At 39.0% G+C, this 14275-nt stretch overlaps 1 protein-coding gene across 12 annotated transcripts in view; it reads right to left on the reverse strand.

Moving 5' to 3' along the window:
- Positions 1-1259, reverse strand: part of LOC111821227 (afadin- and alpha-actinin-binding protein-like) — a 40562-nt gene extending 39303 nt beyond the window's left edge. For 9 of the 12 annotated variants that reach the window (XM_023734762.1, XM_023734761.1, XM_023734751.1 and 6 more), the window contains exon 1: positions 952-1243. The gene's annotated coding sequence lies outside the window, so the exon portion shown is untranslated. Of the gene's footprint in view, positions 1-951 lie in introns of all 12 variants that reach the window. The other 3 variants (XM_023734754.1, XM_023734755.1, XM_023734756.1) reach the window with 2 other exon arrangements.
- Between the last annotated feature and the right edge of the window lie 13016 nt (positions 1260-14275).

Genomic DNA, 14275 nt, shown 5'->3' on the forward strand with positions numbered 1-14275 from the left:
TCATGAGAAACTATTTGTTCTGTAAGCCTTCACCTGAAGTACAATAAAATAAAATTAAAAAAAAAAAAAGAATGTGTTCTGCCTCAAATACCCGTTGCCGTCGAGTCGATTCCGACTCATAGTGACCCTAATGGACAGAGTAGAACTGCCCCATAGGGCTGCCATGGAGCGGCTGGTGGATTTGAACTGCCAATCTTCTAGTTAGTAGCTGAACACTTAACCATTGCACCACCAGCGGTTCACCTGCCTCAAATAGTGGATTGTCTTTTTGTGGAAAAAGATATCCAGAGTAATGCAGTGCTGCCTTTGGTTCAACTGCCCAAATATGTCAGGACCAGCTAACATCTTGGCAGTTCTCATGGCTTTTGATTCATGGTTTAAATATGGCTATTAAGGTTCTAGAGGAAGGGGACACACCCAAGCTTCCCCAAAACCACTTCCCACGTGCCCCACCAGATTTTCACTAGCAGCTCATGGTCCAGAAATGAGTCACATGAAAACCCCTAGCTTCAAGAGAGACAACTGAGAAAGTGAGCTTCTTGTAAGAGTTCTCAAGAAGAAGGGGTTGGAATTTAATCTAGATAAGAAGCAAAGTGAGGACATGAGAGGGTTAGGGACAGTGAAAAGGTCATAGAATTGTAGGTTCCAGTGAGGTAAAAGATTGTTTGGAGTCAGGGTACCAGATGGAAGAAACTAGAATGATAGGAGGTGGTGGGTAGAACATGGGAAACTTGAAATTGAGATTGTGGAGTTAGTTGAAGTTATTTGCAGTGATAAGGTATAGGTAGGGACTTTGGAGTCAGGGACTTAAATGGAGGAGTGAGTGGAGGGCAAAATCATGGAGGAGAGAAGGACACAAAACTGTATCCAGGGGGATACTTCTGTCTTAACAGGTTTTACAGGACTAGCAAGTGCCTGCAAAGAGTAGGCACTCGATAAATGAATATTTACCTGCAATCCTGATGGCTCTCCTGAGATCTAGATCCTTTTGTCGAGCAGTTTTCTCTTCTCCGATGTCCTGCAGGTGCCTAAATCTCAACATAATCAAAGGTCACATCATAATCCCTCACTCCTGAGCACCTCATCCCTCTCTTATGTTCTCTGGTTCAATAAGGGCATCAAATTATTTAAGTCATAAGTCTAGGAGTTGTCCTTGCCTCTTGGCATCCTCTTACCATCTTGCAATAGTAAATCATCCTCCCCTAAGTCAGATGGAGGAGGGGAGCCCAGGACACTCCCTGCACCCCGGGACTGTGCTGAAGCCATCAGCTTCCCGATTAACCTGACTGTGTGTTCCTGTTTCTTTCTGCACAGTCCCTCTGAACTCTCTGAATTGCAACTTTCATTTTTAGCATCCACTGCTAGTAACTTTGTTCTCTTAGTGATTCTAAGCTCAATTTCAATGAAAAAGAATTCAATCAGGCCAATTCATATTTTCATGCCAGGCTACATTATAAATCATCTACCAAGCTATAGATTAGCTGATCTGGTTCAGGTAAATACTGCCAGTAAAATCATTGGCCACATCTATCCAGAAAAAAAAAAAAAAAAAGTCCATCCCTAATTCTCTGAGTAGGCAGTGGCGGGCAAGGCAGCTTTATCAAAGAAGGAGCACTGGGCATTGCAGACACTGTGGTAGATCCAGTGTGGTATTCTGAACGTTCAATTATTTCCTCCCTCTCCAACAGCAGAGCTTGCATGTTGTTGTTGTGAGTTGCCATCAGCTCAGCTCAGACTCATGACAAGCTTATTGTATAACAGAACAAAACATTGCCTGGTCCTGGGCTAACACCTTCTAATATAGTAAATGTGCATTTCATGTGGCACTTGCTAGATTCAAATGCCTGAATTCAAGGGCTATGTCTTGGTCATCTCTGTATCCTCAGTTGTTAAATCACATTATGGCAGTGTAAAAGGAACATTCACACTTAAGAGCCTTGGACCTGAACAAGCCTACCTCTCAATTCTCACGATGCTTCACTTTATCCTCCATGACTGACTGTTCTTTTTCTGCTGCTATCTCTTCCCAGACTCTCCGGCTCTTTTCTAGACTGTAAATCCTGTGAAGGAAGTATCGTGACTCTCTTATTTACTGCTCTATCCCCAGAACCTTACTCCACAGCCTAACACTTAGTGGAGTGACTGGTGAATATTAATTGAATGAATAACAACTGAGCATTCTGAGCATTGGTCCCACATCTGTCCCTTTGGTTCCATTATTATGGCTCTTTAACCCTTTCTGATATATTTTCTGCAGCTTAGTATGCTGATTATTCACCTTCCCTACCCTCATTTCATACCTTCCCCAAGTCCATGATAGGAAGCATTGGCAAGATACAGTGCATTGCACAGGTAGGCATGCAATACATCTTCAGCAAACAAATGTCTTCATGGAAATGTGACCCACCTTATAGGCATAGTGATTTCAGCACCCACTGCTAATCATTTTGTTCTCCTAGTGATTCTAAGCTCAATTCCAATAAAAAAGAATCCAACTGGCCCAATTCATACTAATGCCTATGTGCTTTTCCTTATCTTCACCCTTATCATGTGCAAGCAGAAATGAAATAAGCTCATTTAATAATAACGTAAATATTACCACTAATAAAGATGAGATACATTAGAGCCAATTATATATCTTTTCTAGGCCTGAGAAATTTTAATACACGTCTGTATTCGAGTGCTTGGTGTTCAGGAAGGGTTTTTTTGGTTGATATAGTCGCCCAGTATTTTTTTCCTTCTTTCTTTTAGCTCCTAATACTTATATTTTACATGTTAGAACTGATCGGCATCCCTACTAGAGGAGGGAAAATATAACGGGAAAACAAAGTAAAATTCTAATTTATTAACTAGGTTGTTTGCTCAAAAATCTAGAAGTTAAAAAAAACAACTGAGGAGTAAAAAACTGGTAGAAGGGGTTGGAGGTTGAAATCGGTGATTAGCTGTGAAGTGTGGGAACGGACCTATGGAATCCCTTTAGTAGGACCACCCCTATTTTCCATCAGAATGGATCTTTGGGAGCCAGCTATAGCATTCTTTATATGATAGGCCAATTTTTCTGGCAAAGGGGAACACGCACTCTCAGCGTGGAGCATTTCACATGTGCGAGAGAGAGTCTGGGCTGGGGGAAGCTGTGCTGGAAATGAGCCAGAAGAGTGAATTACACACATGTTTGAGTTGAAGCTGCTCCTGGCAAGCTGTAAATTATGAGACAGTCATTTATAAGAGAGTCCATAATTGCTAGAGAAACTTCTGTGTTAATCATCAGGAGACAGATTCAATTAAAAAAAAAAAAAAAATCAGTGCCAGTTTTCGTAAGTTTCCCCTGCCCTTCCTAATCAGTTATTGGCTATTCTCTGTAGATGACTGAGGAATGATAGCAACTTAATTAGCTATTTTTCCTTTTAAGAAAATTACATTGCTCTGATTCAAGCACACCCATACCATTCAAACGCCCAGCACAAGTCATCTAGGAGGTCTGTGATTACAATGTAGATTTCAATGAATTCCCAAACTAGCCCTGCTGTTCAAACAAAATGACCATATAAAACATAATTTTAACATTTATTTGAGAACATTAAATTCTGCTTGTATAGAAAACACCTTTTTCTAATTCTACAGTTTACTGTATTAGACTGAAATTTGAGTAAAAGAAAATCAGATAAGATTAGTTGTATTTATAGGAAGCATAAACTTGCCTGAATCATACCAACATAAAGAATAACAAGTATCATCCAGATGGAAATACTAACTATAAATTTTAAAATACAAATCAGTTGCTAAACATGTTAATTTAATCTTCTTAGTTCCTTTCAATGAACCATTTTATGTGTCCTTATTTGCTATGACGGAGGAGCCCCGATGGCACCATGGTTAAAGCGCTCAGCTGATAACCAAAGGTCAGCATTTGGAACCGACCAGCCAATCTGCAGGAGAAAGATGTGGCAGTCTGCTTCCGTAAAGATTTGCAGCCTTGGAAAACCCTATGGGACAGGTCTACTCTGTCCTATAGAGTCACCATGAGTCAGAATCTATTCAATGGCAGTGGGTTTGTTTTTTTATTTTATTTTATTTTTGGTTTATTTGCTTTGACTTGAAAATTTAAAAAATTTAAAATGTTTTTCTTTTGCTTATTGAATAGTCCTTCAAAGAGCAGATCAGACCACTGTGAGTCATAACTGCCTAAGATAATATTTATTTCAAACATTCACACAGCGAAAGTAAGGAAGCTTGAGTTTGGGTTTTTCTTTTCTTTTTCCTGTTTGCTGTTCATTACAACTGAATTGCATCTATTTCCTAGGTTAGCTATCAACTTTTCAAAAATTTTATCTGCTGTCCATTCTTTTTCTAAAATTTTCTGTTTTTCTTAATTTAAATTTCTATATTTCTCTCCCTTGCACATTTCATTATAATACTTGACTTTGTCTTCTTGAGCCACCCTTTGAAATCTTCTGTTCAGCTCTCTTCATTATTTCTTCCATGCGCCTTAGCTACTCTACATTCAAGAGCAAGTTTTGAGTCTCTCGTGACACTCATTTTGGTCTTTTCTTTCTTTCCTGTCTTTTTAATGACCTTTTGCTTTCTTCAGGTACGATGTCCTTGATGTCATCCCACAACTCATCTGGTCTTCGGTCATTAGCATTCAATGCATCAAATAGATTTTTGAGATGGTCTCTAAATTCAGGTAGGATATACTCAAGGTAGTACTTTGGCTCCTGTGGACTTGTTTTAATTTTCTTCAGCATCACTTTGAACTTCTATATGAGCAATTGATGGACTGTTCCGCAGTTGGCCCCCGGCCTTGTTCTGACTGATGATATTCAGCTTCTCCATCATCTCTTTCCACAGATGTATTCATTTGGATTCCTGTGTATTCTATCCGGTGAGGTTCACATGTATAGTTACCTCTTATGTTGTTGAAAAAAGGTATTTGCAATGAATAAGTTGTTGGTCTTGCAAAATTCTATCGTGATCTCCAACATCCTTTCAATAACCAAGGCCATATTTTCCAACTGCTGATCTGTCTTTGTTTCCAACTTTCCTATTCCAATCATCAGTAATTATCAATGCATCCTGATTGCATGTTTGATCAATTTTAGACTGCAGAAGTTGGTAAAAATCTTCAATTTCTTCATTTTTGGCATTAATGATTGGCTCCTAATTTGAATAAGAGTCATATTAATTGGTCTTCCTTGTAGGCACATGGATAGTATTCTATCACTGACAGCATTGTACTTCAGTATAGATCTTGAAATGTTCCTTTTAAGGATGAATGTGATGCCATTCCTCTCCAATTTGTCATTCTTGGCATAGTAGACCATACGATTGTCCACTTCAAAATGGCCAATACTAGTCCATTTCATCTCACTAATGCCTAGGATACTGATTTTTATGTGTTCTGTTTCATTTTTGAAGATGTCCAATTCACCTAGATTCATATTTTGTACATGCCACGTTCTGATTATTAATGGATGTTTGTAGCTGTTTCTTCTCATTCTGAGTTGTGCCATATCAGCAAATGAAGGTCCCGAAAGCTTGAGTTCACCCACATCATTTAAGGTAGACCCTACTCTAAGGAGGTAGCTCTTCCCTAGTCATGTTTTGAGCGCCCTCCAACCTGACGGGCTCATCTTCCAGCACTATATCAGACAATGTTCCGCTGCTATTCATAGGTTTTTTCTGGCCAATATTTTCAGAAGTAGACTGCCAGGTCCTTCTTCCCAGTGTGTCTTAGTCTGAAAGCTCTGCTGAAACCTGTCCACCATGGGCAACTCTGCTGGTATGTGAAATATCAGTGGCATAGCTTCCAGCATCACAGCAACATGCAAGCCACCACAGTACGACAAACTGACAGATGCATTGCAATATCGAAGGATTCCATGGGCATAAAATTGAACAACACAGGAAGCTTCAAAAGAAGATGGAAAGAATACAGAGTCACTGTACCAAAAAGAATTGCTTGACATTCAACCATTTCAGAAGGTAGCATATAATCAAGAACAGATGGTAATAAAGGAAGAAGTTTGCAAGCTGTACTGAAGCACTGGCGAAAACAAGGTTCCAGAAATTGACAGAATACCAATTGAAATGTTTCAACAAATGGATGCAATGCCGCAAGTGCTCACTCATCTATGCCAAGAAATTTGGAAGACAGCTACCTGGCCAAACTGATGGGAAGCGATTCATATTTGTGCCCATTTCAAAGAAAGATGATACAACAGAATGTGGAAATTATCGAACAAGATCATTAATATCACACACAAGAAAAATTTGCTGAAGATAATTCAAAAACTGTTGCAGCAGTACATCAACAGGGAACTGCCAGAAATTCAAGCCAGATTCAGAAGAGGACGTGGAATGAGGGACATCACTGCTGATGTCAGATGGATCATGGCTGAAAGCAGAGAATACCAGAAAGATGTTTACCTGTGTTTTATTGACTATGCAAAAGCATTCGACGTGTGGATCATAATAACTTACAAGTAACATTGTGAAGAATGGGAATTCCAGAACACTTAATTGTGCTCGTGGGGAACCTGTACGTAGACCAAGAGGCAGTCATTCGAACAAAGCAAGGGGATACTGCCTGGTTTAAAATCAAGAAAGATGTGCGGTAGGGCTGTATCCTTTCACCATACTTATTCAGTATGGATGCTGAGCAAATAATGTGAGAAACTGGACTATATGAAGAAGAACATGGCATCAGGATTGGAGGCAGTCTCATTAACAACCTTGAATATGCAGATGACACAACCTGGCTTGCTGAAAGTGAAGAGGATTTGAAGCACTTACTGATGAAGATCAAAGACTACAGCTTTCAGTATGGCGTAAAATCTCAACAAAAAGAAAACAAAAAATCCTCACAACTGGACCAATAAGCAACATCATGATAAACGGAGAAAATACTGACATTGCCAAAGATTTCACTGCTCAAAGAATCAATGCTCAAAGAAGCAGCAGTCAGGAAATCAGGTGACGTATTGCATCAGACGAATCTGCTGCAAAAGACCCCTTTAAAGTGTTGAAAAGCAGAGATGTTACTTTGAGATCTAAGGTGCACCTGACCTAAGCCATGGTATTTTCAGTTGCCTCAGATGCATGTGAAAGCTGGACAATGAATAAGGAAGACTAAAGAAGAATTGATGACTTTGAATTATGGTGTTGGCAAAGAATATTGAACATACCATGGACTGCCAGAAGAATGAACAAATCCGTCTTGGAAGAAATACAGTCAGCATGCTCCTTAGAAGCAAGGATGGCGAGATTTCGTCTCATGTACTTTGGACATGTTATCAGGAGGGACACAGTCCGTGGAGAAGGACATCATCCTTGGTAAAGTAGCATGTCAGGGAAAAAGAGGAGGACCCTCAATGAGATGGATTGACACAGTGGCTGCAACAATGAGCTCAAGCATAATGATTGTGAAGATGGTTCAGTACCGCGCAGTGTTTCATTCTGTGGTACACAGATAGGGTCACTATGAGTTGGAACCAACCTGACGGCACCTAAGAACAAGAACAACATATTTCTCTCCAATCTCAATTTAATTCTGTTTCATCCATTCAGAGGAGTAAAATCATCATAATGAACACTGTGGAGAAATGCCGAGTTGGTTTAGACAAGGACCTCACCCCAGTGAGTTCACATTCTTCTAGAAATAAGTTCTGGCCACTTAAAGAACTGGAAAACAAGATAGAGATAGATACTTGAGGAAGAATGACACATGTGAAGAGCCAGAAGTATTCAGAAAAAAAAAGAAATATTAATTCTAGAGAGAGAGGTTAGTGTAGCATAACAGGGAAAGTTGTTTTAGGGCTGAACCTTGAAGGATAGGTAAAATTTGTACCTGCTAGGATAGAAAAATGGGCAAACATAACTGCATAAGCTGACTAAATTTAGTAGCTGATAGCAATTTCTATTTCTCCTTTCTCTTCAATTCATACCAATCCCATATTCGTTCTGGAAAGCATGGTATGGTTTATTCAACATTGAGCTTGATATCCAGCAATGTCTTTATGGCAATGGTACATGATGGAATGGACAATCAGGAGCTGTTGTAGCAATACTGACACAGATGCCCATCTTCATCTTGACTAATTTGTTAGATGGAAACAAACTGATCTGCCAATAAACGGCCCGCACAACGTGACCTCTTCTCCGAAAACAAGAATACTCCTTTTGTTTTAGTCATGGCAGGAATTGCAAAATGAGAATTTATTCTTTTTTATGTTTTTTATGGGGCCCTGGTGGCATAGTGGTTAAGAGTTCAGCTGCTAACCAAAATGTCGGCAGTTCAAATCTAACAGCTGCTCATTGGAAACACTATGGGGCAGTTCTACTCTGTCTTATTGGGTTGCTATGAGTCGGAACTGACTCAACAGCACCTAACAACATTTTCTTATAAAAATTCTTTTGACCTTCACTTACCCTTCTGAGTAGCATGCAGCAGTTTCTGGAAACTGCAGTGTTAGAAAGATAAAGAAGGAATGTTGCACAGAAATAAAAGACAGGAAAGATATTTCTAATAAGTTTAAAATCTCAAACTCTGTTGTACATGGCTAACATTTTCTGTCGGCTCTGTAAAATAGTTCTATGAATTTTAGAGCCAAGTTTTTGAGCCCTCACTATTCACCAATGTGACAGCAGTGATATACATGAGAACAGCTCCATAATACTTTCTAATCATGGTATGAAACCCATAAGCCCAAAGAAAAAGATTGATACATTTGACTGCATAAAAATCACATAACTTTTATATTAAAAGACATTAAAACAAATTTAAAAGACACCTCAAATTGAGAGAAAATATTTGCAACATGACAAAGTGTAACTATGACTTTGTATAGGAAGCGCTTTCAAATCAATTTTTAAGAAAAGATAACCACCATTAAGCATACGAAAGTATTCCTAACCTTATTAATAACCAATAAATTATAATTTAAACAAGAAAAATTTAATTTTACTTATAAGACAGGCAAAGATTAAGAAGAGTGAAAATATCTAGTGTTGGTGAATGTAAGGGGAAATTAGCACAATCATGCACTTTTGTGGAAGTAAAAATTGCCACATTTCAACAAACTATTTCACAGTATTTCTCAAAATAAAAGTGCACATTTGCTTTCACCCAGGAATTTCACTTCATAAATTTATCATACAGTAATACAGAAAGGCATGAAGTATATAAGTATGATCACCTTAACAGAGTTTGTCATAGCAAAAAATTAGAAACAACCTAAAAGTTTGTTACTAGGAATCAATTAAATACATTCCCATAAATCCAAACATTGAATGATAGGCAGCTATTAAGATGAATAAGATATTCTTCCTCATACTGAAAGATGTCCATGTTACATTGTTCACTTCTTAAAAAATGTTTCAAAAGAATTATGCAATCTAATTCCATTTTATTAAAAAAAAGATATGACTATACATATACGGTCATTTCACTTATAAAGATCTGTAAGTGTATTTCTATATTCATAGACAATTCCGAAAGGATGCATACCAAATTGATTATTAACAGTGGTAGCCTTTGGGAGTGGGGTTAGAAATGGGGATGAGCAAGACTTACATCTTTTACTTCACAAACTATTGTAGTATTTGAATTGTTTGAAACAAGCATGTTTCTGTTTTATAATTTCAGAAAAAAAAACTTCAGGTGTGAGGGAAAAGGGAGGAAGATAAAAACTTTTAAAATGAAGTTAATTTTATTTTTTATACAGAATAATTATATTTTTTTTAAGGCCATGACCAGCTCTGCTCTTGCTGAAACAAACCCAAAACAAAACAAAATAAAAAACCCATTTCCTCAAGTCAATTCCGACTCATAGAGACCCTACAGGACAGAGTGCAACTGCCCACAGGCTTCCCCAGGTACAATCTTTACGAAAGCAGACTGCCACATCTTTCTGCTGCGGAACAGCTGGTGGATTCAAACTGCTGATCTTTCAGTTAGCAGCCAACTGCTTAACCACTGCGCCATCAGGGCCCTTCTTTGTTAAAACAAGATACAGCTAAATATTAGTTTTTAAATCCCATAATAAAATGCAAAAGTAAACAGCCCCTAAGTAATTGTATCTCTCAAGTCTACAGCATCCAAAAGAACTGAAATCACACCACAGGCATTGTAGAGCTATGCTTTCTAAAGAGAAGAGTTTCATTTGTATTCTTCTTATATGACATATGGAAACCTTGGTGGCACAGTGGTTAAGAGCTACGACTGCTAACCAAAAGGTTGGCAGTTTAAATCCACCAGGTGCTCCTTGGAAACTCTATGGGGCAGTTCTACTCTGTCCTATAGGGTTGCTATGAGTCTGAATCAACTAGACAGCAATGGGTTTGTTTGTTTTTTTGTCTGTGACATATTACATAATAAGCCACAGACAACACAGTGCAGCGTCTCTGAGCCTTAAGATTTTTTTCCAGACTTCCCGGTTTTCAGCTCATCTACTGTAAATATTTTTTTTCCTTATTTTAAGCCAATAATATTTTATCACGGGAGAAAGATGTGGCAGTCTGCTCCCACAAAGACTACAGCCTTGGAAACCCGATGGGGCAGCTGTACTCTGTTCTATAGTGTCTCTACGAGTCGGAAACGACTCCACGGCAGTGGGGTTTTTTTTGGTTGGTTTTAATGTTTTATCATTTCTATTATCTCTTCTTGCAGCAGATCTTTTTTTATTCTCCACAGCTCTACCCTTCCTCTCTTTAAAATGCAGAAGTTAATTTCGGTTGCTTGAATTCAACAAACATTTAACAATGATTAGAACAACTGCTATAAAGAATGTTTCGACTCTTAGCTGACCCATAATTCCCATTTAAACCAGTCAGTAGGTGGAATTTATTCAATTTGCTATTTTCTTTTGAGTTGATCTACCTTCTGTCACGGCTATGCGAGACTTCCTTACTTTCCTCTTCCCCCTTTCCTCTGTCCACCATCTCCTCCTCCCCTTTCTCCCCCTTCCTCTTCTCTCCCTCACTCCTGCACCCTCACCACCACTACCAACAACAACCCCCTTAGTTCCTCTTTCCATGATGTTTCAGCTACAGTGTGTATTAAAACAGGGCTTGAGGACTGCTCTGGGGACCAAAACACAATGTATAATATGACTGCTCCTAGAAAACTTGTTCCATGGGCTTTAGCAAGAAAAGATGATAAGCACAATTGTCCCACACTATTCTCCCTCCTCCCCACACAGTCTGGCACGAAATATGAAGGGAACACAGTGATTGGGAAGTAAGAGAGGTAAAATCTTTCACTTGAAGAGTTCAGACCTGTGCATGCTTCCTTGGGCATACAGAAGCCTGTTCTCTTTAATCATTATTTTCTATTAAATATTTTGAAACATCCTGTTTCCTTCAGTTATACCGGCACTATCTCGTTATCTATTACTCCTCGATCCTATGCACATTTCAACTCCTCAGTCATTTGTTGTTGTTTGGTACCATCAAGTTTGTTCTGACTCATAGCAACCCAATGTACAACAGAACAAAACACTGCCAGGTCCCATGCCATCCTCACAATTGTTGCTATGTTTGAGCCCATTGTTGCAACCACTGTGTCAGTCCATCTTGCTGATGGCATTCCTCTTTTTTGTTGACCCTCTACTTTCTAAGCATGATGTCATTCTCCAGGAACTACTCCTTCCTGATAACATGTCTGAATGTCCAAAGAATGTAAGACAAAGCCTCAACATCCTGCCTTCTAAGGAGCATTCTGGCTGTACTTCTTCCAAGACAGATTTGTGCATTCTTCTGACAGCCCACAGTATATTCAATATTCTTTGCCAATACCATAATTCAAATATATCAATTTTTCTTCAGTCTTCCTTATTCATTGCCCAGCTTTTGCATGCATCTGAGGCAACTGAAAATACCATGGTTTGGGGCAGGTGCACCTAAGGCCTCAGAGTGACATCTTTGCTTTTTAACACTTTAAAGAGGTCTTTTGCAGCAGATTTCCCCAAGGCAATACATCATTTCATTTCTTGACTGCTGCTTCCATGGGCATTGACTGTGGATCCGAGTAAAACGAAATCCTTGACAACTTCAATCTTTTCTCCATTTATCATGATGTTGCTTATTGGTCCAGCTGTGAGGATTTTTGTTTTCTTTATGTTAAGGTGTAATCAATACCAAAGGCTATAGTCTTTGATCTTCATCAGTAAGTGCTTCAAGTCCTCTTCACTTTCAGCAAGTAGGGTTGTGTCATCTGCATATCGGAGGTTGTTAATGAGTCTTCCTCCAATCTTGATGCAGTATTCTTCTTCATATAGTCCAATTTATCTGATTATTTGTTCCTAATACAGACTGAATAAGTATGGTGAAAGGATACAACCGTGATGTACACCTTTCCTGATTTTAAACCATGCAGTATCCCCTTGTTCTGTTCGAAGGATGGCCTCTTGGGCTACGTACAGGTTCCTAATGAGCACAATTAAGTGTTCTGGAATTCTCTTTCTTTGTAATGTTATCCATAATTTGTTATGATCCACAGAGTTAAATTCCTTTGCATAATCACTAAAACACAGGTAAATATCTGTTATTCTCTGCTTTTACCCATGATCCATCTGACATCAGCAATGATATCCGTCACTAAAGCCTAGGATATCGATCTTCAAGCATTCTATTTCATTTTTGACCACTTTCAATTTTCCTAGATTCATATTTTGTACATTCCATACTCTGATTATTAATGCATGTTTCCAGCTATTTCTTCTCATTTTGAATTTTGCCACATCAGCAAATGAAGGTCCCAAAAGCTTTACTCCATCCACATCATAATGTCAACTCTACTTTGAGGAGGCAGCTCTTCACCAGTATTTTGAGTGCCTTCCAACCTCAGGGCTCATCTTCCGGCACTATATCAGACAATGTTCCACTGCTACTCATGAAGTTTTCACTGGCCAATTTTTTCAGAAGTAGATGATTGCCAGGTCCTTCTCCTGAGCCTCTCTTAGTCTGGAATCTCAGCTGAAACCTGTCCACCATGGGTGAACCTGCTGGAATTTGAAACAGTGGTGGCATAGCTTCCAGCGTCACAGCAACATGCAGGCCTCCACAGTACGACAAACTGACAGATGAATGGTGGTTCAGTCATTTGCATTAATCTAATGGGATCCCTGGTGGCAAAGTGGTTAACAGCCTGGCTGCTAACCAAAGAGGCCGGCAGTTTGAATCCACCAGCTGCAACTTGGAAACCCAATGGGGCAGTTCTACTCTGTCCTATAGGGTTGCTATGAGTTGGAATCGACTCGACGCAATGGGTAATTGTGCCCGTTACCTCACTTCTGTTTTCACCTATGCCTTTGGCAATGCAATAGCAACATGCACTGTCAGGATATTACCTCTTGCAATTTTTTAAGAGATGCTTTAAAATTCTGTTTTAATCATTCCTCCTAATGACATGAATTCTGGTTTTGCTATCCAGAAACATGAGTACAGGTTGGATAGCATGAAAACGTACCTAAACCAGTGAAAGGTTAAAAAAAAAAAAGTTACTTGTTAACTCTTAATATTTGGAAGCTGTTATAAACTGAATTGTGTCTCCCAAAAAAGATAAGTAAAAGTCCTAACCCCTGTACCTATGAACATGACCTTGTTCAGAAATAGAGTCTCTGAAGATGTTATCAGTAAGTTAACTAAGGTCATACCTGAGTAAGGTGGGTCCTAACCCCATCTGAGTGGTGTCCTTATAAAAGTGGGAAAGAGACACAGAGAGAAAGACAAAGGACAGCCGTGTGAAGATGCATCCCTGTGTCAAAAAATGCCTGGGGCTACTAGCAGCCTTTCGGAAAGAATGTGGCACTGGCAACACCCTGAATTCAGACTATATCCTCCATAAATGCGAGACAGTGAGTTGGTATTCTTATAAATGACCCAAATTGTGGCACTCTGTTACGGCAGCTCTAGTAAACTAATGTAGAGGCCAAAAAACTCCAGTCAACTCTTGAGACATTATACTTGTGAATTTGAAAGAAGAAAAGAAATATGTGTGTGCGTGTGTGTGTGTGTGTGTGCGCGTGTGACAAAGAAAAGATGTTATTTTAGCCTTTAAAATATGAAATTTACTAAGAAGAAACACTATCATCCTAACTGGTTTCTTTGCCCCTTGGCTCATTCTTATTCACCCTATCCTTTCCATAAAGATCTTTCTAATATTCTACTTTCCTCTTCAAAATTCTAAACCTGTTAGTGCGGCAACCATCTACATATTCTGCCACCCCTCCTGCCATTCTCCCCCCGACCATGTGTCTATCCCATAACCTTAGTGACG

This window comes from Trichechus manatus, unplaced genomic scaffold (genome assembly GCF_000243295.1).
Source record: "Trichechus manatus latirostris isolate Lorelei unplaced genomic scaffold, TriManLat1.0 scaffold00071, whole genome shotgun sequence".
NCBI lineage: Eukaryota > Metazoa > Chordata > Mammalia > Sirenia > Trichechidae > Trichechus > Trichechus manatus.